Source organism: Triturus cristatus, chromosome 7 (genome assembly GCF_964204655.1).
Source record: "Triturus cristatus chromosome 7, aTriCri1.1, whole genome shotgun sequence".
Taxonomy (NCBI): domain Eukaryota; kingdom Metazoa; phylum Chordata; class Amphibia; order Caudata; family Salamandridae; genus Triturus; species Triturus cristatus.
In genome coordinates this window covers 528,457,019-528,481,141 of record NC_140590.1, presented here as the reverse complement: position 1 = coordinate 528,481,141, position 24,123 = coordinate 528,457,019, and positions in this window count along the sequence as shown.

Below are 24,123 nucleotides of genomic sequence, written 5' to 3'. Positions count from 1 at the left end.
GCTGTCCTGGGGTGAATGTATGACATTGTTCTGCATTCTGTCCACCAACTGTTGTTTTTGCATTTGTCACCCTGAGTGGGACGGGTATGCCCAGACGAAGGTCCCGTGCTCTCCATGGCACTGGAATCAAGCTATCCCGGCTGAAGAGGGGTGAAACCCCGTAACCGGTCCTAGGATGCTTGTTTCAAGTCCAGGGAGCACCTGGCTTGGCAGTTCGGGCTGGACTGTTCCCATGAATGAGTGACAGGGTCAAGACTGATTTGCATATGGCTGTGTTCAAACTGGAATGGCATGGTGAGCAAAAAAAACGATGGATTTAGGCCCAGATCTCTGTACTGGGGTGAATGTATGACATTGTTCTGCATTCAGTCCATCAACTGTTGTTTTTGCATTTGTCACCCCGAGAGGGACGGGTATGCCCAGACGTGGGTCCCGTGCTCTCCATGCCACTGGAATCAAGCTGTCCTGGCTGAAGAGGGGTGAAACCCCGAAACCGGTCCTAGGATGCTTGTTTCCAGTCCAGGGAGGACCTGTCTTGGCAGTTCGGGCTGGACTATTCCCATGAGGCACAGGGTCAAGACTGATTTGCATATGGCTGAGTTCAAACTGGAATGGCATGGTGAGCAAAAAAGCGATGGATTTAGGCCCAGATCTCTGTACTGGGGTGAATGTATGACATTGTTCTGCATTCTGTCCATCAACTGTTGTTTTTGCATTTGTCACCCTGAGTGGGACGGGTATGCCCAGACGAAGGTCCCGTGCTCTCCATGGCACTGGAATCAAGCTATCCCGGCTGAAGAGGGGTGAAACCCCGTAACCGGTCCTAGGATGCTTGTTTCCAGTCCAGGGAGGACCTGGCTTGGCAGTTCGTGCTGGACTGTTCCCATGAGGCACAAGGTCAAGACTGATTTGCATATGGCTCGGTTCAAACTGGAATGGCATTGTGAGCAACAAAACGATGGATTTAGGCCCGGATTTCTTTGCTAGGGTGAATGTATGACATTGTTCTGCATTCTGTCCATCAACTGTTGTTTTTGCATTTGTCACCCTGAATGGGACGGGTATGCCCAGGCGTGGGTCCCGTGCACTCCATGTCACTGGAATCAAACTATCCTGGCTGAAGAGGGGTGAAACCCTGAGACCGGTCCTATGCTGCTTGTTTCCAGTCCACGGAGAACCTGGCTTGGCAGTTCGGGCTGGACTGTTCCCATGAGGCACAGGGTCAAGACTGATTTGCAGATGGCTCGGTTCAAACTGGAACGGCATGGTGAGCAAAAAAACGATGGATTTAGGCCCAGATCTCTGTACTGGGGTGAATGTATGACATTTTCCTGCTTTCTATCCATCAACCGTTGTTCTTGCATTTGTCACCCTGAGTGGGACGGGTATGCCCAGACATGGGTCCTGTGCTCTCCATGCCACTGGTATCAAGCTATCCTGGCTGAAGAGGGTGTGAAACCCCGAAACCTGTCCTAGGATGCTTGTTTCCTATCCAGAGAGGACCTGGCTTGGCAGTTCGGGCTGGACTGTTCCCATGAGGCACAGGGTCAAGACTGATTTGTATATGGCAGGGTTAAAACTGGAATGGCATGGAGAGCAAAGAAACTATGGATTTAGGCCCAGATCTCTGTACTGGGGTGATTGTATGACATTGTTCTGCATTCTGTCCATCAACTGTTGTTTTTGCATTTGTCACCCTGAGTGGGAAGGCTATGCTCAGACGTGGGTCCCGTGCTCTCCATGCCACTGCAATCAAGCTATCCTGGCTGAAGAGGGGTGAAGCCCCGTAACCGTTCCTAGGATGCTTGTTTCCAGTCCAGGGAGGACCTGGCTTGGCAGTTCGTGCTGGACTGTTCCCAGGAGGCACAAGGTCAGGACTGATTTGCATATTGCTGGGTTCAAACTGGAATGAAATGGTGAGCAAAAAAAACGATAGATTTAGGCCCAGATCGCTGTACTGGGGTGAATGTATGACATTGTTCTGCATTCTGTCCACCAACTGTTGTTTTTGCATTTGTCATCCTGAGTGGGACGGGTATGCCCAGACGAAGGTCCCGTGCTCTCCATGGCACTGGAATCAAGCTATCCCGGCTGAAGAGGGGTGAAACCCCGTAACCGGTCCTAGGATGCTTGTTTCCAGTCCAGGGAGCACCTGGCTTGGCAGTTCGGGCTGGACTGTTCCCATGAGTGACAGGGTCAAGACTGATTTGCATATGGCTGGGTTCAAACTGCAATGGCATGGTGAGCAAAAAAAACGATGGATTTAGGCCCAGATCTCTGTACTGGGGTGAATGTATGACATTGTTCTGCATTCAGTCCATCAACTGTTGTTTTTGCATTTGTCACCCCGAGAGGGACGGGTATGCCCTGACGTGGGTCACGTGCTCTCCATGCCACTGGTATCAAGCTATCCTGGCTGAAGAGGGGTGAAACCCCGAAACCGGTCCTAGGATGCTTGTTTCCAGTCCAGGGAGGACCTGGCTTGGCAGTTCGGGCTGAACTATTCCCATGAGGCACAGGGTCAAGACTGATTTGCATATGGCTGGGTTCAAACTGGAATGGCATGGTGAGCAAAAAAACGATGGATTTAGGCCCAGATATCTGTACTGGGGTGAATGTATGACATTGTTCTGCATTCTGTCCATCAACTGTTGTTTTTGCATTTGTCACCCTGAGTGGGACGGGTATGCCCAGACGAAGGTCCCGTGCTCTCCATGGCACTGGAATCAAGCTATCCCGGCTGAAGAGGGGTGAAACCCCATAACCGGTCGTAGGATGCTTGTTTCCAGTCCAGGGAGGACCTGGCTTGGCAGTTCGTGCTGGACTGTTCCCATGAGGCACAAGGTCAAGACTGATTTGCATATGGCTGGGTTCAAACTGGAATGGCATTGTGAGCAACAAAACGATGGATTTAGGCCCAGATTTCTGTACTGGGGTGAATGTATGACATTGTTCTGCATTCTGTCCATCAACTGTTGTTTTTGCATTTGTCACCCTGAATGGGACGGGTATGCCCAGACGTGGGTCCCGTGCACTCCATGCCACTGGAATCAAGCTATCCTGGCTGAAGAGGGGTGAAACCCCGAGACCGGTCCTAGGATGCTTGTTTCCAGTCCACGGAGGACCTGGCTTGGCAGTTCGGGCTGGACTGTTCCCATGAGGCGCAGGGTCAAGACTGATTTGCAGATGGCTCGGTTCAAACTGGAATGGCATGGTGAGCAAAAAAACGATGGATTTAGGCCCAGATCTCTGTACTGGGGTGAATGTATGACATTTTCCTGCTTTCTGTCCATCAACCGTTGTTCTTGCATTTGTCACCCTGAGTGGGACGGGTATGCCCAGACATGGGTCCTGTGCTCTCTATGCCACTGGAATCAAGCTATCCTGGCTGAAGAGGGTGTGAAACCCCGAAACCTGTCCTAGGATGCTTGTTTCCTGTCCAGAGAGGACCTGGCTTGGCAGTTCGTGCTGGACTGTTCCCAGGAGGCACAAGGTCAAGACTGATTTGCATATGGCTGGGTTCAAACTGGAATGGCATGGTGAGCAAAATAACGATGGATTTAGGCCCAGATCTCTGTACTGGGGTGAATGTATGACATTGTTCTGCATTCTGTCCTTCAACTGTTGTTTTTGCATTTGTCACCCTGAGTGGGAAGGCTATGCCCAGACGTTGGCCCCGTGCTCTACATGCCACTGGAATCAAGCTATCCTAGCTGAAGAGGGGTGAAGCCCCGTAACCGTTCCTAGGATGCTTGTTTCCCGTCCAGGGAGGACCTGGCTTGGCAATTCGTGCTGGACTGTTCCCAGGAGGCACAAGGTCAAGACTGATTTGCATATGGCTGGGTTCAAACTGGAATGGCATGGTGAGCAAAATAACGATGGATTTAGGCCCAGATCTCTGTACTGGTTTGAATGTATGACATTGTTCTGCATTCTGTCCATCAACTGTTGTTTTTGCATTTGTCACCCCGAGTGGGACGGGTATGCCCAGACGTAAGTCCCGTGCTCTCCATGCCACTGGAATCAAGCTATCCTGGCTGAAGAGGGGTGAAACCCCGAAACCGGTCCTAGGATGCTTGTTTTCAGTCCAGGGAGGACCTGGCTTGGCAGTTCGGGCTGGACTGTTCCCATGACCCACAGGGTCAAGACTGATTTGCATATTGCTGGGTTCAAACTGGAATGGAATGGTGAGCAAAAAAACCGATGGATTTAGGCCCAGATCGCTGTCCTGGGGTGAATGTATGACATTGTTCTGCATTCTGTCCACCAACTGTTGTTTTTGCATTTGTCACCCTGAGTGGGACGGGTATGCCCAGACGAAGGTCCCGTGCTCTCCATGGCACTGGAATCAAGCTATCCCGGCTGAAGAGGGGTGAAACCCCGTAACCGGTCCTAGGATGCTTGTTTCCAGTCCAGGGAGCACCTGGCTTGGCAGTTCGGGCTGGACTGTTCCCATGAATGAGTGACAGGGTCAAGACTGATTTGCATATGGCTGTGTTCAAACTGGAATGGCATGGTGAGCAAAAAAACGATGGATTTAGGCCCAGATCTCTGTACTGGGGTGAATGTATGACATTGTTCTGCATTCAGTCCATCAACTGTTGTTTTTGCATTTGTCACCCCGAGAGGGACGGGTATGCCCAGACGTGGGTCCCGTGCTCTCCATGCCACTGGAATCAAGCTGTCCTGGCTGAAGAGGGGTGAAACCCCGAAACCGGTCCTAGGATGCTTGTTTCCAGTCCAGGGAGGACCTGTCTTGGCAGTTCGGGCTGGACTATTCCCATGAGGCACAGGGTCAAGACTGATTTGCATATGGCTGGGTTCAAACTGGAATGGCATGGTGAGCAAAAAAACGATGGATTTAGGCCCAGATCTCTGTACTGGGGTGAATGTATGACATTGTTCTGCATTCTGTCCATCAACTGTTGTTTTTGCATTTGTCACCCTGAGTGGGACGGGTATGCCCAGACGAAGGTCCCGTGCTCTCCATGGCACTGGAATCAAGCTATCCCGGCTGAAGAGGGGTGAAACCCCGTAACCGGTCCTAGGATGCTTGTTTCCAGTCCAGGGAGGACCTGGCTTGGCAGTTCGTGCTGGACTGTTCCCATGAGGCACAAGGTCAAGACTGATTTGCATATGGCTCGGTTCAAACTGGAATGGAATTGTGAGCAACAAAACGATGGATTTAGGCCCGGATTTCTGTGCTAGGGTGAATGTATGAAATTGTTCTGCATTCTGTCCATCAACTGTTGTTTTTGCATTTGTCACCCTGAATGGGACGGGTATGCCCAGGCGTGGGTCCCGTGCGCTCCATGTCACTGGAATCAAACTATCCTGGCTGAAGAGGGGTGAAACCCTGAGACCGGTCCTAGGATGCTTGTTTCCAGTCCACGGAGAACCTGGCTTGGCAGTTCGGGCTGGACTGTTCCCATGAGGCACAGGGTCAAGACTGATTTGCAGATGGCTCGGTTCAAACTGGAACGGCATGGTGAGCAAAAAAACGATGGATTTAGGCCCAGATCTCTGTACTGGGGTGAATGTATGACATTTTCCTGCTTTCTGTCCATCAACCGTTGTTCTTGCATTTGTCACCCTGAGTGGGACGGGTATGCCCAGACATGGGTCCTGTGCTCTCCATGCCACTGGAATCAAGCTATCCTGGCTGAAGAGGGTGTGAAACCCCGAAACCTGTCCTAGGATGCTTGTTTCCTGTCCAGAGAGGACCTGGCTTGGCAGTTCGGGCTGGACTGTTCCCATGAGCCACAGAGTCAGGACTGATTTGCATATTGCTGGGTTCAAACTGGAATGGAATGGTGAGCAAAAAAAACGATGGATTTAGGCCCAGATCGCTGTACTGGGGTGAATGTATGACATTGTTCTGCATTCTGTCCACCAACTGTTGTTTTTGCATTTGTCACCCTGAGTGGGAAGGCTATGCCCAGACGTGGGTCCCGTGCTCTCCATGCCACTGGAATTAAGCTATCCTGGCTGAAGAGGGGTGAAGCCCCATAACCGTTCCTAGGATGCTTGTTTCCAGTCCAGGGAGCACCTGGCTTGGCAGTTCGTGCTGGACTGTTCCCAGGAGGCACAAGGTCAAGACTGATTTGCATATGGCTGGGTTCAAACTGGAATGGCATGGTGAGCAAAATAACGATGGATTTAGGCCCAGATCTCTGTACTGGGGTGAATGTATGACATTGTTCTGCATTCTGTCCATCAACTGTTGTTTTTGCATTTGTCACCCCGAGTGGGACGGGTATGCCCAGACGTGAGTCCCGTGCTCTCCATGCACTGAAATCAAGCTATCCTGGCTGAAGAGGGGTGAAACCCCGAAACCGGTCCTAGGATGCTTGTTTCCAGTCCAGGGAGGACCTGGCTTGGCAGTTCGTGCTGGACTGTTCCCATGAGGCACAAGGTCAAGACTGATTTGCATATGGCTGGGTTCAAACTGGAATGGCATTGTGAGCAACAAAACGATGGATTTAGGCCCAGATTTCTGTACTGGGGTGAATGTATGACATTGTTCTGCATTCTGTCCATCAACTGTTGTTTTAGCATTTGTCACCCTGAATGGGACGGGTATGCCCAGACATGGGTCCCGTGCACTCCATGTCACTGGAATCAAGCTATCCTGGCTGAAGAGGGGTGAAACCCCGAGACCGGTCCTAGGATGCTTGTTTCCAGTCCAGGGAGGACCTGGCTTGGCAGTTCGGGCTGGACTGTTCCCATGAGGCACAGGGTCAAGACTGATTTGCATATGGCTGGGTTAAAACTGGAATGGCATGGAGAGCAAAGAAAACGATGGATTTAGGCCCAGATCTCTGTACTGGGGTGATTGTATGACATTGTTCTGCATTCTGTCAATCAACTGTTGTTTTTGCATTTGTCACCCTGAGTGGGAAGGCTATGCCCAGACGTGGGTCCCGTGCTCTCTATGCCACTGGAATCAAGCTATCCTGGCTGAAGAGGGGTGAAGCCCCGTAACCGTTCCTAGGATGCTTGTTTCCATTCCAGGGAGGACCTGGCTTGGCAGTTCGTGCTGGACTGTTCCCAGGAGGCACAAGGTCAAGACTGATTTGCATATGGCTGTGTTCAAACTGGAATGGCATGGTCAGCAAAATAACGATGGATTTAGGCCCAGATCTCTGTACTGGGGTGAATGTATGACATTGTTCTGCATTCTGTCCATCAACTGTTGTTTTTGCATTTGTCACCCCGAGTGGGACCGGTATGCCCAGACGTGAGTCCCGTGCTCTCCATGCCACTGGAATCAAGCTATCCTGGCTGAAGAGGGGTGAAACCCCGAAACCGGTCCTAGGATGCTTGTTTCCAGTCCAGGGAGGACCTGGCTTGGCAGTTCGGGCTGGACTGTTCCCATGAGCCACAGAGTCAGGACTGATTTGCATATTGCTGGGTTCAAACTGGAATGGAATGGTGAGCAAAAAAAACGATGGATTTAGGCCCAGATCGCTGTACTGGGGTGAATGTATGACATTGTTCTGCATTCTGTCCACCAACTGTTGTTTTTGCATTTGTCACCCCGAGAGGGACGGGTATGCCCAGACGTGGGTCCCGTGCTCTCCGTGCCACTGGAATCAAGCTATCCTGGCTGAAGAGGGGTGAAACCCCGAAACCGGTCCTAGAATGCTTGTTTCCAGTCCAGGGAGGACCTGGCTTGGCAGTTCGGGCTGGACTATTCCCATGAGGCACAGGGTCAAGACTGATTTGCATATGGCTGGGTTCAAACTGGAATTGCATGGTGAGCAAAAAAATGATGGATTTAGGCACAGATCTCTGTACTGGGGTGAATGTATGACATTGTTCTGCATTCTGTCCATCAACTGTTGTTTTTGCATTTGTCACCCTGAGTGGGACGGGTATGCCCAGACGAAGGTCCCGTGCTCTCCATGGCACTGGAATCAAGCTATCCCGGCTGAAGAGGGGTGAAACCCCGTAACCGGTCCTAGGATGCTTGTTTCCAGTCCAGGGAGGACCTGGCTTGGCAGTTCGGGCTGGACTGTTCCCATGAGGCACAGGGTCAAGACTGATTTGCATATGGCTGGGTTAAAACTGGAATGGCATGGAGAGCAAAGAAACTATGGATTTAGGCCCAGATCTCTGTACTGGGGTGAATGTATGACATTGTTCTGCATTCTGTCCATCAACTGTTGTTTTTGCATTTGTCACCCTGAATGGGACGGGTATGCCCAGACGTGGGTCCCGTGCACTCCATGTCACTGGAATCAAGCTATCCTGGCTGAAGAGGGGTGAAACCCCGAGACCGGTCCTAGGATGCTTGTTTCCAGTCCAGGGAGGACCTGGCTTGGCAGTTCGGGCTGGACTGTTCCCATGAGGCACAGGGTCAAGACTGATTTGCAGATGGCTCGGTTCAAACTGGAATGGCATGGTGAGCAAAAAAATGATGGATTTAGGCCCAGATCTCTGTACTGGGGTGAATGTATGACATTTTTCTGCTTTCTGTCCATCAACCGTTGTTCTTGCATTTGTCACCCTGAGTGGGACGGGTATGCCCAGACATGGGTCCTGTGCTCTCCATGCCACTGGAATCAAGCTATCCTGGCTGAAGAGGGTGTGAAACCCCGAAACCTGTCCTAGGATGCTTGTTTCATGTCCAGAGAGGACCTGGCTTGGCAGTTCGGGCTGGACTATTCCCATGAGGCACAGGGTCAAGACTGTTTTGCATATGGCTGGGTTAAAACTGGAATGGCATGGAGAGCAAAGAAAACGATGGATTTAGGCCCAGATCTCTGTACTGGGGTGATTGTATGACATTGTTCTGCATTCTGTCAATCAACTGTTGTTTTTGCATTTGTCACCCTGAGTGGGAAGGCTATGCCCAGACATGGGTTCCGTGCTCTCCATGCCACTGGAATCAAGCTATCCTGGCTGAAGAGGGGTGAAGCCCCGTAACCGTTCCTAGGATGCTTGTTTCCAGTCCAGGGAGGACCTGGCTTGGCAGTTCGTGCTGGACTGTTCCCAGGAGGCACAAGGTCAAGACTGATTTGCATATGGCTGTGTTCAAACTGGAATGGCATGGTCAGCAAAATACCGATGGATTTAGGCCCAGATCTCTGTACTGGGGTGAATGTATGACATTGTTCTGCATTCTGTCCATCAACTGTTGTTTTTGCATTTGTCACCCCGAGTGGGACCGGTATGCCCAGACGTGAGTCCCGTGCTCTCCATGCCACTGGAATCAAGCTATCCTGGCTGAAGAGGGGTGAAACCCCGAAACCGGTCCTAGGATGCTTGTTTCCAGTCCAGGGAGGACCTGGCTTGGCAGTTCGGGCTGGACTGTTCCCATGAGCCACAGAGTCAGGACTGATTTGCATATTGCTGGGTTCAAACTGGAATGGAATGGTGAGCAAAAAAAACGATGGATTTAGGCCCAGATCGCTGTACTGGGGTGAATGTATGACATTGTTCTGCATTCTGTCCACCAACTGTTGTTTTTGCATTTGTCACCCCGAGAGGGACGGGTATGCCCAGACGTGGGTCCCGTGCTCTCCATGCCACTGGAATCAAGCTATCCTGGCTGAGAGGGGTGAAACCCCGAAACCGGTCCTAGAATGCTTGTTTCCAGTCCAGGGAGGACCTGGCTTGGCAGTTCGGGCTGGACTATTCCCATGAGGCACAGGGTCAAGACTGATTTGCATATGGCTGGGTTCAAACTGGAATTGCATGGTGAGCAAAAAAATGATGGATTTAGGCCCAGATCTCTGTACTGGGGTGAATGTATGACATTGTTCTGCCTTCTGTCCATCAGCTGTTGTTTTTGCATTTGTCACCCTGAGTGGGACGGGTATGCCCAGACGAAGGTCCCGTGCTCTCCATGGCACTGGAATCAAGCTATCCCGGCTGAAGAGGGGTGAAACCCCGTAACCGGTCCTAGGATGCTTGTTTACAGTCCAGGGAGGACCTGGCTTGGCAGTTCGGGCTGGACTGTTCCCATGAGGCACAGGGTCAAGACTGATTTGCATATGGCTGGGTTAAAACTGGAATGGCATGGAGAGCAAAGAAACTATGGATTTAGGCCCAGATCTCTGTACTGGGGTGATTGTATGACATTGTTCTGCATTCTGTCCATCAACTGTTGTTTTTGCATTTGTCACCCTGAGTGGGAAGGCTATGCCCAGACGTGGGTCCCGTGCTCTCCATGCCACTGGAATCAAGCTATCCTGGCTGAAGAGGGGTGAAGCCCCGTAACCGTTCCTAGGATGCTTGTTTCCAGTCCAGGGAGGACCTGGCTTGGCAGTTCGTGCTGGACTGTTCCCAGGAGGCACAAGGTCAAGACTGATTTGCATATGGCTGGGTTCAAACTGGAATGGCAAGGTGAGCAAAATAACGATGGATTTAGGCCCAGATTTCTGTACTGGGGTGAATGTATGACATTGTTCTGCATTCTGTCCATCAACTGTTGTTTTTGCATTTGTCACCCTGAATGGGACGGGTATGCCCAGACGTGGGTCCCGTGCACTCCATGTCACTGGAATAAAGCTATCCTGGCTGAAGAGGGGTGAAACCCCGAAACCGGTCCTAGGATGCTTGTTTCCAGTCCAGGGAGGACCTGGCTTGGCAGTTCGGGCTGGACTGTTCCCATGAGGCACAGGGTCAAGACTGATTTGCAGATGGCTCGGTTCAAACTGGAATGGCATGGTGAGCAAAAAAATGATGGATTTAGGCCCAGATCTCTGTACTGGGGTGAATGTATGACATTTTTCTGCTTTCTGTCCATCAACCGTTGTTCTTGCATTTGTCACCCTGAGTGGGACGGGTATGCCCAGACATGGGTCCTGTGCTCTCCATGCCACTGGAATCAAGCTATCCTGGCTGAAGAGGGTGGGAAACCCCGAAACCTGTCCTAGGATGCTTGTTTTATGTCCAGAGAGGACCTGGCTTGGCAGTTCGGGCTGGACTATTCGCATGAGGCACAGGGTCAAGACTGATTTGCATATGGCTGGGTTAAAACTGGAACGGCATGGAGAGCAAAGAAAACTATGGATTTAGGCCCAGATCTCTGTACTGGGGTGATTGTATGACATTGTTCTGCATTCTGTCCATCAACTGTTGTTTTTGCATTTGTCACCCTGAGTGGGAAGGCTATGCCCAGACGTGGGTCCCGTGCTCTCCATGCCACTGGAATTAAGCTATCCTGGCTGAAGAGGGGTGAAGCCCCATAACCGTTCCTAGGATGCTTGTTTCCAGTCCAGGGAGCACCTGGCTTGGCAGTTCGTGCTGGACTGTTCCCAGGAGGCACAAGGTCAAGACTGATTTGCATATGGCTGGGTTCAAACTGGAATGGCATGGTGAGCAAAATAACGATGGATTTAGGCCCAGATCTCTGTACTGGGGTGAATGTATGACATTGTTCTGCATTCTGTCCATCAACTGTTGTTTTTGCATTTGTCACCCCGAGTGGGACGGGTATGCCCAGACGTGAGTCCCGTGCTCTCCATGCCACTGGAATCAAGCTATCCTGGCTGAAGAGGGGTGAAACCCCGAAACCGGTCCTAGGATGCTTGTTTCCAGTCCAGGGAGGACCTGGCTTGGCAGTTCGGGCTGGACTGTTCCCATGAGCCACAGGGTCAGGACTGATTTGCATATTGCTGGGTTCAAACTGGAATGAAATGGTGAGCAAAAAAAACGATGGATTTAGGCCCAGATCTCTGTACTGGGGTGAATGTATGACATTGTTCTGCATTCAGTCCATCAACTGTTGTTTTTGCATTTGTCACCCCGAGAGGGACGGGTATGCCCTGACGTGGGTCACGTGCTCTCCATGCCACTGGTATCAAGCTATCCTGGCTGAAGAGGGGTGAAACCCCGAAACCGGTCCTAGGATGCTTGTTTCCAGTCCAGGGAGGACCTGGCTTGGCAGTTCGGGCTGAACTATTCCCATGAGGCACAGGGTCAAGACTGATTTGCATATGGCTGGGTTCAAACTGGAATGGCATGGTGAGCAAAAAAACGATGGATTTAGGCCCAGATATCTGTACTGGGGTGAATGTATGACATTGTTCTGCATTCTGTCCATCAACTGTTGTTTTTGCATTTGTCACCCTGAGTGGGACGGGTATGCCCAGACGAAGGTCCCGTGCTCTCCATGGCACTGGAATCAAGCTATCCCGGCTGAAGAGGGGTGAAACCCCGTAACCGGTCGTAGGATGCTTGTTTCCAGTCCAGGGAGGACCTGGCTTGGCAGTTCGTGCTGGACTGTTCCCATGAGGCACAAGGTCAAGACTGATTTGCATATGGCTGGGTTCAAACTGGAATGGCATTGTGAGCAACAAAACGATGGATTTAGGCCCAGATTTCTGTACTGGGGTGAATGTATGACATTGTTCTGCATTCTGTCCATCAACTGTTGTTTTTGCATTTGTCACCCTGAATGGGACGGGTATGCCCAGACGTGGGTCCCGTGCACTCCATGCCACTGGAATCAAGCTATCCTGGCTGAAGAGGGGTGAAACCCCGAGACCGGTCCTAGGATGCTTGTTTCCAGTCCACGGAGGACCTGGCTTGGCAGTTCGGGCTGGACTGTTCCCATGAGGCACAGGGTCAAGACTGATTTGCAGATGGCTCGGTTCAAACTGGAATGGCATGGTGAGCAAAAAAACGATGGATTTAGGCCCAGATCTCTGTACTGGGGTGAATGTATGACATTTTCCTGCTTTCTGTCCATCAACCGTTGTTCTTGCATTTGTCACCCTGAGTGGGACGGGTATGCCCAGACATGGGTCCTGTGCTCTCCATGCCGCTGGAATCAAGCTATCCTGGCTGAAGAGGGTGTGAAACCCCGAAACCTGTCCTAGGATGCTTGTTTCCTATCCAGAGAGGACCTGGCTTGGCAGTTCGGGCTGGACTGTTCCCTTGAGGCACAGGGTCAAGACTGATTTGTATATGGCTGGGTTAAAACTGGAATGGCATGGAGAGCAAAGAAACTATGGATTTAGGCCCAGATCTCTGTACTGGGGTGATTGTATGACATTGTTCTGCATTCTGTCCATCAACTGTTGTTTTTGCATTTGTCACCCTGAGTGGGAAGGCTATGCTCAGACGTGGGTCCCGTGCTCTCCATGCCACTGCAATCAAGCTATCCTGGCTGAAGAGGGGTGAAGCCCCGTAACCGTTCCTAGGATGCTTGTTTCCAGTCCAGGGAGGACCTGGCTTGGCAGTTCGTGCTGGACTGTTCCCAGGAGGCACAAGGTCAGGACTGATTTGCATATTGCTGGGTTCAAACTGGAATGAAATGGTGAGCAAAAAAAACGATGGATTTAGGCCCAGATCGCTGTACTGGGGTGAATGTATGACATTGTTCTGCATTCTGTCCACCAACTGTTGTTTTTGCATTTGTCATCCTGAGTGGGACGGGTATGCCCAGACGAAGGTCCCGTGCTCTCCATGGCACTGGAATCAAGCTATCCCGGCTGAAGAGGGGTGAACCCCGTAACCGGTCCTAGGATGCTTGTTTCCAGTCCAGGGAGCACCTGGCTTGGCAGTTCGGGCTGGACTGTTCCCATGAGTGACAGGGTCAAGACTGATTTGCATATGGCTGGGTTCAAACTGCAATGGCATGGTGAGCAAAAAAAAACGATGGATTTAGGTCCAGATCTCTGTACTGGGGTGAATGTATGACATTGTTCTGCATTCAGTCCATCAACTGTTGTTTTTGCATTTGTCACCCCGAGAGGGACGGGTATGCCCTGACGTGGGTCACGTGCTCTCCATGCCACTGGTATCAAGCTATCCTGGCTGAAGAGGGGTGAAACCCCGAAACCGGTCCTAGGATGCTTGTTTCCAGTCCAGGGAGGACCTGGCTTGGCAGTTCGGGCTGAACTATTCCCATGAGGCACAGGGTCAAGACTGATTTGCATATGGCTGGGTTCAAACTGGAATGGCATGGTGAGCAAAAAAACGATGGATTTAGGCCCAGATATCTGTACTGGGGTGAATGTATGACATTGTTCTGCATTCTGTCCATCAACTGTTGTTTTTGCATTTGTCACCCTGAGTGGGACGGGTATGCCCAGACGAAGGTCCCGTGCTCTCCATGGCACTGGAATCAAGCTATCCCGGCTGAAGAGGGGTGAAACCCCGTAACCGGTCGTAGGATGCTTGTTTCCAGTCCAGGGAGGACCTGGCTTGGCAGTTCGTGCTGGACTGTTCCCATGAGGCACAAGGTCAAGACTGATTTGCATATGGCTGGGTTCAAACTGGAATGGCATTGTGAGCAACAAAACGATGGATTTAGGCCCAGATTTCTGTACTGGGGTGAATGTATGACATTGTTCTGCATTCTGTCCATCAACTGTTGTTTTTGCATTTGTCACCCTGAATGGGACGGGTATGCCCAGACGTGGGTCCCGTGCACTCCATGCCACTGGAATCAAGCTATCCTGGCTGAAGAGGGGTGAAACCCCGAGACCGGTCCTAGGATGCTTGTTTCCAGTCCACGGAGGACCTGGCTTGGCAGTTCGGGCTGGACTGTTCCCATGAGGCACAGGGTCAAGACTGATTTGCAGATGGCTCGGTTCAAACTGGAATGGCATGGTGAGCAAAAAAACGATGGATTTAGGCCCAGATCTCTGTACTGGGGTGAATGTATGACATTTTCCTGCTTTCTGTCCATCAACCGTTGTTCTTGCATTTGTCACCCTGAGTGGGACGGGTATGCCCAGACATGGGTCCTGTGCTCTCCATGCCGCTGGAATCAAGCTATCCTGGCTGAAGAGGGTGTGAAACCCCGAAACCTGTCCTAGGATGCTTGTTTCCTATCCAGAGAGGACCTGGCTTGGCAGTTCGGGCTGGACTGTTCCCATGAGGCACAGGGTCAAGACTGATTTGTATATGGCTGGGTTAAAACTGGAATGGCATGGAGAGCAAAGAAACTATGGATTTAGGCCCAGATCTCTGTACTGGGGTGATTGTATGACATTGTTCTGCATTCTGTCCATCAACTGTTGTTTTTGCATTTGTCACCCTGAGTGGGAAGGCTATGCTCAGACGTGGGTCCCGTGCTCTCCATGCCACTGCAATCAAGCTATCCTGGCTGAAGAGGGGTGAAGCCCCGTAACCGTTCCTAGGATGCTTGTTTCCAGTCCAGGGAGGACCTGGCTTGGCAGTTCGTGCTGGACTGTTCCCAGGAGGCACAAGGTCAGGACTGATTTGCATATTGCTGGGTTCAAACTGGAATGAAATGGTGAGCAAAAAAAACGATGGATTTAGGCCCAGATCGCTGTACTGGGGTGAATGTATGACATTGTTCTGCATTCTGTCCACCAACTGTTGTTTTTGCATTTGTCATCCTGAGTGGGACGGGTATGCCCAGACGAAGGTCCCGTGCTCTCCATGGCACTGGAATCAAGCTATCCCGGCTGAAGAGGGGTGAACCCCGTAACCGGTCCTAGGATGCTTGTTTCCAGTCCAGGGAGCACCTGGCTTGGCAGTTCGGGCTGGACTGTTCCCATGAGTGACAGGGTCAAGACTGATTTGCATATGGCTGGGTTCAAACTGCAATGGCATGGTGAGCAAAAAAAAACGATGGATTTAGGCCCAGATCTCTGTACTGGGGTGAATGTATGACATTGTTCTGCATTCAGTCCATCAACTGTTGTTTTTGCATTTGTCACCCCGAGAGGGACGGGTATGCCCTGACGTGGGTCACGTGCTCTCCATGCCACTGGTATCAAGCTATCCTGGCTGAAGAGGGGTGAAACCCCGAAACCGGTCCTAGGATGCTTGTTTCCAGTCCAGGGAGGACCTGGCTTGGCAGTTCGGGCTGAACTATTCCCATGAGGCACAGGGTCAAGACTGATTTGCATATGGCTGGGTTCAAACTGGAATGGCATGGTGAGCAAAAAAACGATGGATGTAGGCCCAGATATCTGTACTGGGGTGAATGTATGACATTGTTCTGCATTCTGTCCATCAACTGTTGTTTTTGCATTTGTCACCCTGAGTGGGACGGGTATGCCCAGACGAAGGTCCCGTGCTCTCCATGGCACTGGAATCAAGCTATCCCGGCTGAAGAGGGGTGAAACCCCGTAACCGGTCGTAGGATGCTTGTTTCCAGTCCAGGGAGGACCTGGCTTGGCAGTTCGTGCTGGACTGTTCCCATGAGGCACAAGGTCAAGACTGATTTGCATATGGCTGGGTTCAAACTGGAATGGCATTGTGAGCAACAAAACGATGGATTTAGGCCCAGATTTCTGTACTGGGGTGAATGTATGACATTGTTCTGCATTCTGTCCATCAACTGTTGTTTTTGCATTTGTCACCCTGAATGGGACGGGTATGCCCAGACGTGGGTCCCGTGCACTCCATGCCACTGGAATCAAGCTATCCTGGCTGAAGAGGGGTGAAACCCCGAGACCGGTCCTAGGATGCTTGTTTCCAGTCCACGGAGGACCTGGCTTGGCAGTTCGGGCTGGACTGTTCCCATGAGGCACAGGGTCAAGACTGATTTGCAGATGGCTCGGTTCAAACTGGAATGGCATGGTGAGCAAAAAAACGATGGATTTAGGCCCAGATCTCTGTACTGGGGTGAATGTATGACATTTTCCTGCTTTCTGTCCATCAACCGTTCTTTTTGCATTTGTCACCCCGAGTGGGACGGGTATGCCCAGACGTGAGTCCCGTGCTCTCCATGCCACTGGAATCAAGTTATCCTGGCTGAAGAGGGGTGAAACCCCGAAACCGGTCCTAGGATGCTTGTTTCCAGTCCAGGGAGGACCTGGCTTGGCAGTTCGGGCTGGACTATTCCCATGAGGCACAGGGTCAAGACTGATTTCCATATGGCTGGGTTCAAACTGGAATGGCATGGTGAGCAAAAAAACGATGGATTTAGACCCAGATCACTGTACTGGGGTGAATGTATGTCATTGTTCTGCATTCTGTCCTTCAACTGTTGTTTTTGCATTTGTCAACCTGAGTGGGAAGGCTATGCCCAGACGTGGGTCCCGTGCTCTCCATGCCACTGGAATCAAGCTGTCCTGGCTGAAGAGGGATGAAACCCCGTAACCATTCCTAGGATGCTTGTTTCCAGTCCAGGGAGGACCTGGCTTGGCAGTTCGTGCTGGACTGTTCCCATGAGGCACAAGGTCAAGACTGATTTGCATATGGCTGGGTTCAAACTGGAATGGCATTGTGGGCACCAAAACGATGGATTTAGGCCCAGATTTCTGTACTGGGGTGAATGTATGACATTGTTCTGCATTCTGTCCATCAACTGTTGTTTTTGCATTTGTCCCCCTGAATGGGACGGGTATGCCCAGACGTGGGTCCCGTGCACTCCATGTCACTGGAATCAAGCTATCCTGGCTGACGAGGGGTGAAACCCCGAGACCGGTCCTAGGATGCTTGTTTCCAGTCCAGGGAGGACCTGGCTTGGCAGTTCGGGCTGGACTGTTCCCATGAGGCACAGGGTCAAGACTGATTTGCAGATGGCTCGGTTCAAACTGGAATGGCATGGTGAGCAAACAAACGATGGATTTAGGCCCAGATCTCTGTACTGGGGTGAATGTATGACATTTTTCTGCTTTCTGTCCATCAACTGTTGTTTTTGCATTTGTCACCCCGAGAGGGACGGGTATGCCCAGACGTGGGTCCCGTGCTCTCCATGCCACTGGAATCAAGCTATCCTGGCTGAAGAGGGGTGAAACCCCGAAACCGGTCCTAGGATGCTTGTTTCCAGTCCAGGGAGGACCTGGCTTGGCAGTTCGGGCTGGACTATTCCCATGAGGTACAGGGTCAAGACTGATTTGCATATGGCTGGGTTCAAACTGGAATGGCATGGTGAGCAAAAAAACGATGGATTTAGGCCCAGATCTCTGTACTGGGGTGAATGTATGACATTGTTCTGCATTCTGTCCATCAACTGTTGTTTTTGCATTTGTCACCCTGAGTAAGACAGATATGCCCAGACGAAGGTCCCGTGCTCTCCATGGCACTGGAATCAAGCTATCCCGGCTGAAGAGGGGTGAAACCCCGTAACCGGTCCTAGGATGCTTGTTTCCAGTCCAGGGAGGACCTGGCTTGGCAGTTCGTGCTGGACTGTTCCCATGAGGCACAAGGTCAAGACTGATTTGCATATGGCTGGGTTCAAACTGGAATGGCATTGTGAGCAACAAAACGATGGATTTAGGCCCAGATTTCTGTACTGGGGTGAATGTATGACATTTTCCTGCTTTCTGTCCATCAACCGTTGTTCTTGCATTTGTCACCCTGAGTGGGACGGGTATGCCCAGACATGGGTCCTGTGCTCTCCATGCCACTGGAATCAAGCTATCCTGGCTGAAGAGGGTGTGAAACCCCGAAACCTGTCCTAGGATGCTTGTTTCCTGTCCAGAGAGGACCTGGCTTGGCAGTTCGGGCTGGACTGTTCCCATGAGGCACAGGGTCAAGACTGATTTGCATATGGCTGGGTTAAAACTGGAATGGCATGGAGAGCAAAGAAACTATGGATTTAGGCCCAGATCTCTGTACTGGGGTGATTGTATGACATTGTTCTGCACTCTGTCCATCAACTGTTGTTTTTGCATTTGTCTCCCTGAGTGGGAAGGCTATGCCCAGACGTGGGTCCCGTGCTCTCCATGCCACTGGAATCAAGCTATCCTGGCTGAAGAGGGGTGAAGCCCCGTAACCGTTCCTAGGATGCTTGTTTCCAGTCCAGGGAGGACCTGGCTTGGCAGTTCGTGCTGGACTCTTACCAGGAGGCACAAGGTCAAGACTGATTTGCATATAGCTGGGTTCAAACTGGAATGGCAAGGTGAGCAAAATAACGATGGATTTAGGCCCAGATTTCTGTACTGGGGTGAATGTATGACATTGTTCTGCATTCTGTCCATCAACTGTTGTTTTTGCATTTGTCACCCTGAGTGGGAAGGCTATGCCCAGACGTGGGTCCCGTGCTCTCCATGCCACTGGAATCAAGCTATCCTGGCTGAAGAGGGGTGAAGCCCCATAACCGTTCCTAGGATGCTTGTTTCCAGTCCAGGGAGGACCTGGCTTGGCAGTTCGTGCTGGACTGTTCCCAGGAGGCACAAGGTCAAGACTGATTTGCATATGGCTGGGTTCAAACTGGAATGGCAAGGTGAGCAAAATAACGATGGATTTAGGCCCAGATTTCTGTACTGGGGTAAATGTATGACATTGTTCTGCACTCTGTCCATCAACTGTTGTTTTTGCATTTGTCACCCTGAATGGGACGGGTATGCCCAGACGTGGGTCCCGTGCACTCCATGTCACTGGAATCAAGCTATCCTGGCTGAAGAGGGGTGAAACCCCGAGACCGGTCCTAGGATGCTTGTTTCCAGTCCAGGGAGGACCTGGCTTGGCAGTTCGGGCTGGACTGTTCCTATGAGGCACAGGGTCAAGACTGATTTGCAGATGGCTCGGTTCAAACTGGAATGGCATGGTGAGCAAAAAAACGATGGATTTAGGCCCAGATCTCGGTACTGGGGTGAATGTATGACATTTTTCTGCTTTCTGTCCATCAACCGTTGTTCTTGCATTTGTCAACCTGAGTGGGACGGGTATGCCCAGACATGGGTCCTGTGCTCTCCATGCCACTGGAATCAAGCTATCCTGGCTGAAGAGGGTGTGAAACCCCGAAACCTGTCCTAGGATGCTTGTTTCATGTCCAGAGAGGACCTGGCTTGGCAGTTCGGGCTGGACTGTTCCCATGAGGCACAGGGTCAAGACTCATTTGCATATGGCTAGGTTAAAACTGGAATGGCATGGAGAGCAAAGAAACTATGGATTTAGGCCCAGATCTCTGTACTGGGGTGATTGTATGACATTGTTCTGCATTCTGTCCATCAACTGTTGTTTTTGCATTTGTCACCCCGAGTGGGACGGGTATGCCCAGACGTGAGTCCCGTGCTCTCCATGCCGCTGGAATCAAGCTATCCTGGCTGAAGAGGGGTGAAACCCCGAAACCGGTCCTAGGATGCTTGTTTCCAGTCCAGGGAGGACCTGGCTTGGCAGTTCGGGCTGGACTATTCCCATGAGGCACAGGGTCAAGACTGATTTCCATATGGCTGGGTTCAAACTGGAATGGCATGGTGAGCAAAAAAAACGATGGATTTAGGCCCAGATCGCTGTACTGGGGTGAATGTATGACATTGTTCTGCATTCTGTCCACCAACTGTTGTTTTTGCATTTGTCACCCTGAGTGGGACGGGTATGCCCAGACGAAGGTCCCCTGCTCTCCATGGCACTGGAATCAAGATATCCTGGCTGAAGAGGGGTGAAACCCCGTAACCGGTCCTAGGATGCTTGTTTCCAGTCCAGGGAGCACCTGGCTTGGCAGTTCGGGCTGGACTGTTCCCATGAGTGACAGGTTCATGACTGATTTGTATATGGCTGGGTTCAAACTGGAATGGCATGGTGAGCAAAAAAAACGATGGATTTAGGCCCAGATGTCTGTACTGGGGTAAATGTATGACATTGTTCTGCATTCAGTCCAACAACTGTTGTTTTTGCAATTGTCACCCCGAGAGGGACGGGTAGGCCCAGACGTGGGTCCCGTGCTCTCCATGCCACTGGAATCAAGCTATCCTGGCTGAAGAGGGGTGAAACCCTGAAACCGGTCCTAGGATGCTTGTTTCCAGTCCAGGGAGGACCTGGCTTGGCAGTTCGGGCTGGACTATTCCCATGAGGCACAGGGTCAAGACTGATTTGCATATGGCTGGGTTCAAACTGGAATGGCATGGTGAGCAAAAAAACGATGGATTTAGGCCCAGATCTCTGTACTGGGGTGAATGTATGACATTGTTCTGCATTCTGTCCATCAACTGTTGTTTTTGCATTTGTCACCCTGAGTGGGACGGGTATGCCCAGACAAAGGTCCCGTGCTCTCCATGACACTGGAATCAAGCTATCCCGGCTGAAGAGGGGTGAAACCCCGTAACCGGTCCTAGGATGCTTGTTTCCAGTCCAGGGAGGACCTGGCTTGGCAGTTCGTGCTGGACTGTTCCCATGAGGCACAAGGTCAAGACTGATTTGCATATGGCTGGGTTCAAACTGGAATGGCATTGTGAGCAACAAAACGATGGATTTAGGCCCAGATTTCTGTACTGGAGTGAATGTATGACATTGTTCTGCATTCTGTCCATCAACTGTTGTTTTTGCATTTGTCACCCTGAATGGGACGGGTATGCCCAGACGTGGGTCCCGTGCACTCCATGTCACTGGAATCAAGCTATCCTGGCTGAAGAGGGGTGAAACCCCGAGACCGGTCCTAGGATGCTTGTTTCCAGTCCAGGGAGGACCTGGCTTGGCAGTTCGGGCTGGACTGTTCCCATGAGGCACAGGGTCAAGACTGATTTGCAGATGGCTCGGTTCAAACTGGAATGGCATGGTGTGCAAAAAAAGATGGATTTAGGCCCAGATCTCTGTACTGGAGTGAATGTATGACATTTTTCTGCTTTCTGTCCATCAACCGTTGTTCTTGCATTTGTCACCCTGAGTGGGACGGGTATGCCCAGACATGGGTCCTGTGCTCTCCATGCCACTGGAATCAAGCTATCCTGGCTGAAGAGGGTGTGAAACCCCGAAACCTGTCCTAGGATGCTTGTTTCATGTCCAGAGAGGACCTGGCTTGGCAGTTCGTGCTGGACTGTTCCCATGAGGCACAGGGTCAAGACTGATTTGCATATGGCTGGGTTAAAACTGGAATGGCATGGAGAGCAAAGAAAACGATGGATTTAGGCCCAGATTTCTGTACTGGGGTGATTGTATGACATTGTTCTGCATTCTGTCAATCAACTGTTGTTTTTGCATTTGTCACCCCGAGTGGGACGGGTATGCCCAGACGTGAGTCCCGTGCTCTCCATGCCACTGGAATCAAGCTATCCTGGCTGAAGAGGGGTGAAACCCCGAAACCGGTCCTAGGATGCTTGTTTTCAGTCCAGGGAGGACCTGGCTTGGCAGTTCGGGCTGGACTGTTCCCATGAGCCACAGGGTCAAGACTGATTTGCATATTGCTGGGTTCAAACTGGAATGGAATGGTGAGCAAAAAAAACGATGGATTTAGGCCCAGATCGCAGTACTGGGGTGAATGTATGACATTGTTCTGCATTCTGTCCACCAACTGTTGTTTTTGCATTTGTCACCCTGAGTGGGACGGGTATGTCCAGACGAAGGTCCCGTGCTCTCCATGGCACTGGAATCAAGCTATCCCGGCTGAAGAGGGGTGAAACCCCGTAACCGGTCCTAGGATGCTTGTTTCCAGTCCAGGGAGCACCTGGCTTGGCAGTTCGGGCTGGACTGTTCCCATGAGTGACAGGGTCAAGACTGATTTGCATATGGCTGGGTTCAAACGGGAATGGCATGGTGAGCAAAAAAACCTATGGATTTAGGCCCAGATCTCTGTACTGGGGTGAATGTATGACATTGTTCTGCATTCAGTCCATCACCTGTTGTTTTTGGATTTGTCACCCCGAGAGGGACGAGTATGCCCAGACGTGGGTCCCGTGCTCTCCATGCCACTGGAATCAAGCTATCCTGGCTGAAGAGGGGTGAAACCCCGAAACGGTCCTAGGATGCTTGTTTCCAGTCCAGGGAGGACCTGGCTTGGCAGTTCGGGCTGGACTATTCCCATGAGGCACAGGGTCAAGACTGATGTGCATATGGCTGGGTTCAAACTGGAATGGCATGGTGAGCAAAAAAACGATGGATTTAGGCCCAGATCTCTGTACTGGGGTGAATGTATGACATTGTTCTGCATTCTGTCCATCAACTGTTGTTTTTGCATTTGTCACCCTGAGTGGGACGGGTATGCCCAGACGAAGGTCCCGTGCTCTCCATGGCACTGGAATCAAGCTATCCCGGCTGAAGAGGGGTGAAACCCCGTAACCGGTCCTAGGATGCTTGTTTGCAGTCCAGGGAGGACCTGGCTTGGCAGTTCGTGCTGGACTGTTCCCATGAGGCACAAGGTCAAGACTGATTTGCATATGGCTGGGTTCAAACTGGAATGGCATTGTGAGCAACAAAACGATGGATTTAGGCCCAGATTTCTGTACTGGGGTGAATGTATGACATTGTTCTGCATTCTGTCCATCAACTGTTGTTTTTGCATTTGTCACCCTGAATGGGACGGGTATGCCCAGACGTGGGTCCCGTGCACTCCATGTCACTGGAATCAAGCTATCCTGGCTGAAGAGGGGGGAAACCCTGAGACCGGTCCTAGGATGCTTGTTTCCAGTCCACGGAGGACCTGGCTTGGCAGTTCAGGCTGGACTGTTCCCATGAGGCACAGGGTCAAGACTGATTTGCAGATGGCTCGGTTCAAACTGGAATGGCATGGTGAGCAAAAAAACGATGGATTTAGGTCCAGATCTCTGTACTGGGGTGATTGTATGACATTGTTCTGCATTCTGTCCATCAACTGTTGTTTTTGCATTTGTCACCCTGAGTGGGAAGGCTATGCCCAGACGTGGGTCCCGTGCTCTCCATGCCACTGGAATCAAGCTATCCTGGCTGAAGAGGGGTGAAGCCCCGTAACCGTTCCTAGGATGCTTGTTTCCAGTCCAGGGAGGACCTGGCTTGGCAGTTCGTGCTGGACTGTTCCCAGGAGGCACAAGGTCAAGACTGATTTGCATATGGCTGGGTTCAAACTGGAATGGCATGGTGAGCAAAATAACGATGGATTTAGGCCCAGATCTCTGTACTGGGGTGAATGTATGACATTGTTCTGCATTCTGTCCATCAACTGTTGTTTTTGCATTTGTCACCCCGAGTGGGACGGGTATGCCCAGACGTGAGTCCCGTGCTCTCCATGGCACTGGCATCAATCTATCCCGGCTGAAGAGGGGTGAAACCCCGTAACCGGTCCTAGGATGCTTGTTTCCAGTCCAGGGAGCACCTGGCTTGGCAGTTCGGGCTGGAGTGTTCCCATGAGGCACAGTGTCAAGACTGATTTGCATATGGCTGGGTTCAAACTGGAATGGCATGGTGAGCAAAAAAACGATGGATTTAGACCCAGATCACTGTACTGGGGTGAATGTATGACATTGTTCTGCATTCTGTCCTTCAACTGTTGTTTTTGCATTTGTCACCCTGAGTGGGACGGGTATGCCCAGACGTGGGTCCCGTGCTCTC